This window comes from Cryptomeria japonica, chromosome 10 (genome assembly GCF_030272615.1).
Source record: "Cryptomeria japonica chromosome 10, Sugi_1.0, whole genome shotgun sequence".
NCBI classification, from domain to species: domain Eukaryota; kingdom Viridiplantae; phylum Streptophyta; class Pinopsida; order Cupressales; family Cupressaceae; genus Cryptomeria; species Cryptomeria japonica.
In genome coordinates, this window is record NC_081414.1 from 800,339,189 (window position 1) to 800,343,406 (window position 4,218).

Below are 4,218 nucleotides of genomic sequence, written 5' to 3' on the forward strand. Positions count from 1 at the left end.
TTGTGTGTGTGTCATATGGTGAGAGGCACCAGAATCTAGAATCCAAGTGGACGCTGAGGACAATGCTCGTGCAGAAAGAGCATGACCTTTCCCTGTGGGCTGTGAAGGAGGCTGTGGTGCACTGATATTATGCTACTGCATGGCTTCCTCCAAAGCCTCTAAACGTTTCCAACACCTGGAAACGGGATGTCCTTCCTTGCCACAAAAACTGCAAGGATCACCTGATTTCTTCTTAGTCTTGGAGGAAGACTCACCAGACTTTGAAGATTTGCCCTGTTTAGAATTGAATTGTGGTTTTGAATCAGACTTAGGTGGTGGCTTGGAGGGATTCTCACTAGCCTCTGAATCTTTCTTAGGCTTCGGTTTCTGCTTCTGTTTTCCTTTGGAGGACTGGGCTACCAATGCTTGGTTCTGTGAACCTAAAAGTGAATCCAACTGCTTAAGCTTAGCTTGCTCACGAGTCAGACGATCACAAAAGACCTCAAAAGAAGGCATGACATGTCGAGCACCCAAGGCATCCATGGTGGAATAGAAGGTCGAAGAGAAGATCTGAAATGGACCCCGAAGCTTGGAGAGAATCAGGAAAATGCACTCTGTATCAGTCTTAGTCTTACCACAACCCTGCAAGATAGATCTTTGCTGTTTGAACTTCATCAGAAAGTCCTCAATAGAAGGAAATGAATCAAGTACCAAGGAAGTTAACTCTGCCTCAAGCTGCAAAGCTCTGAACTCGTTGACAGTACCAAAAAGTCCCTCAAACTTGGTCCAAATGGCTCGAGGAGTGATACAACCTTCAAGATGAAACTGGAGACTGTCGGAAATGTGTAAAGCCATCAATCCCATAGCCTGATCCATATTGTTCCTGTGCTGCATAATCTCAAAAGGACGTGTCAACTGAGGCTGAACCTCATCCAAACAGGACCATAACCCTTTTGACTGGAGAAGAGTCATCATGCGACCCTTCCAAGTGTGGTAATTATGCGGTGTGAGAGATTCAATAGGTCTGTGAGCCATCCTGTGAACTGTGCCTCAACTGCTCTGAATTTTTAATTATTATTAAGTGGTCTTTCAGAACTAGACAGAAGATGCAGAAGGGGGTTTGATTTTTTTTGTATTGGTGTTTGTAAATTCTGGTTTTCTGATGTAAATAACAGAAAGCAAGAGAAAACACCCCCCCACAATGCAAAAAACTAATCCCCAGTACAAACTGAAAGCCAGAAAATGATAGAAAGCAATAACGGGTTGAGACAAAATTTGGAGCACCTGAAGATTTTTCTGATGAAATAGACTGTAGATCTGGAAAGAGCACAGAACCACCTTTCCGACACCTATTCGCTTTCGAAAAACGGAGTCCGTATGCAAAAGATATGGCTCCTGGAGTGCAAAAAACTTGTTCTGACTTTGACTGGCAAAAAACACTACAAAACGGCAAAATCAGAAAAAAATTCCTTGTTAATTAGATCGGGCTCGGAACCAGATTTCCAACGCCTATTTGTTTTCGAAAAACGGAGAGCGAACGCCCAAGTTATGCCCGATTTTGTAAAACTGCTCCTAAAAGGACCCAGATGGGCCTTTAAGCCCTCAAGGGCTTAAAAAAAAATAAGCCCCTAGTCCTCTGGGCGACCAGGGGCGAGCGCAGGGGGCGGCGGCGCGGGGGCGGCGCTGCTGGCAGCGGGCGGCGCTTTCGGGCGGCGGGCGGCGCGCAGGTGGCACCCGGGCGGCGGGGTCTCGGCGGGCGGCGCGGCGGGCGGCGGCTGAGTGCGGGGCTGCGCGTGGGCGGGTTACCGCCAGCGGCGGTGGCCGTCGGGTGGCCGCCGGGCTGGGCGGTGGCTGCGTTTTTTTTAACACTGGCTGTGCCCAAAAAATTTTAAAAACTGCGTTTTTTTTATTTTTTTTAATTTTTTTTCGCCTCGGTTTTTGTGCCCTAGGGTCGTACGGCCTTGGGGCCAAAAAAAATTTGCCTCCTGGAGCAACTGTGTCCAAATCAGACGAATTTTATATGGAAATAGGGGTTTTTGGGCGCTACGAGCTCAACGGTGAGGTCCGTTTGGGCTCAAAGTGCACCGAAAAAAAATACCCCCTATTCCAAAATAAAAAACAGAAGACAAACACAGATCTGATGCAACCAAAACCTGGATCTCAAAATCTTTCAAAAGTCTGAACAAGCTGCAGCAGATCCAGCTCTGATACCATGTAGGATTTGAGAAATACAAATCCACAGAACCCAAAAGAAACCTGCATGCAAGAAACCTGTCACAGAGAAAGAGAGAGAACGAATACAAGGGTTTTGGCTCTGACAAAGAGAAAAGATGTATTATCAGAGAAGAAATGAATCAAGAATATGAATAATACAAGAGATCAATCCTTATAAAGGAGATCAACACCAAAAGGAAAACCTAATCCTAAGGTGTGAGCATTTAATAATTAAATATTAATTATTAAATGACTAATATGTGCATAAAGGGAAATCTTAAGAGGAGAGCAAAGTTAATTAATTACTTTACTCTAACATGAGCCCCACGGTGGGCGCCAGAAATGTGTGTGTGAAAAGTGGTATGAGAATCTGTATCTGCAAGACACAACACTTCAATTAAGTCATTACATGCATGGTTAATCAGATATAATCAATGAATAAATAAACCATAACAAATCGACCCATTGCCTTCTAAAAGATGCGAGTATAAGATTGCTCTCAGATTATAAGCAATACCAGTGACTAGACAACATCAAGACGAAGGATTTTATCTATATGAACATGATGAATGCTAGATGGATGCAATATTAATCTAACAATATTTTTGCAATATTAAACTAAATGATTTAATTAATATGAAATAATTAATATGTAATATATCAATGAAATCCTAGAGCAAAAATAGTATAATAACAATATATTCTCCAGCCTCTCTTTGAATGAGAGATGAGCCTGAATTTATAGAAAATTCAGAAAGAAACCAATGGTTGAGATCAAATGATGATGAGCGGTCAAGATTTTCCAAAAGGAAGCACAATCCAAGTGAATTGATGTGATTGGATGCTTTTCTCAATTTTAAAGGAAATTGAACTAAAAATAAGATTAAATCAAGAAAAAACTGATTTAAAGTAAATTGAACTAAAATTAAGATTAAATCAAGAAAAAACTGATTTATTCTCTATTTCATTCAATTTTAATATATAATTGTTTTAATTATTTTCTTTGAGATTATCTATCAATTTTTAATTTGTTCTTTTCAAGATTATCTCCAATTGATTTCTTTTCTCAAATTTTAATTCTTTTTTGTCAATTAATTCATTTTTTGATTTATTTCCATTTTTGAAGATTTGTGCTCAATTGATTTATTTAATTGAATTAATTCCTCTTTCTTGATTTGTTTCCTTTTTTGAAGATTTATGGCAATTTGATTTATTTAATTAAATTAATTCCTCTTTCTTGATGTGTTTCTTTTTTTGAAGATTTATGGCAAATTGCTTTATTTAATTAAATATGCTAAGATATTTAATTAAAATAAATAAGATAATTGTTTTAAATGATTTACTTGGAATGATTTAATTAATTAAATAAATATTTAATTAATATTGAGTGATTGATTTGCCATGTGACATTTGATGATTTTAGGAATTAATTGTGTGCTCAAGATTGATTTAATTGCCTTTGGTTAGGACCTTGGTGACGTTGTCGAGATTAGGGGCCTATGGTTTAGATGACCATTTTTAGGGTATTACAGCAGGAGGAGGAGGGCTCCAGTTACCTACTCTAGAGATCTTCCGCATAGGGTGACAACATCTATTTTTGAAGAGTTGTCTAGTCTTCTGCATACCATAATCCTAAATATCCCCCTGGAGAGAAAGATTAAACTGTTACAGATATCATTCTCCTCAGAAGCAGGTCCTCCAGACAAATCACATTTAGCCATAACAATCTCTCGAAGAGAATGGATAATTTTCCACCAAAATTGTTGAATAGTTAACCTAGCATCCTGAAAAAATCGACGATTCCTCTCAAGTCAAATGTGCCAAATAATAAAAGGAGGCCCTAAAGACCAAAAAACTTGAAGAAAAGGGGTTTGAACAGGAGTGTGACCCCAACACTCCCAGAATTTGGCAAGGGAAGAAACATGCCAACAAGGGCGCTTCCAACAATCTCACCAGGAGTGTCAAATCCACCTAGAAAATGAGCAACGAAAGAAAATATGGGACACTGTCTCCTCACTATTACAA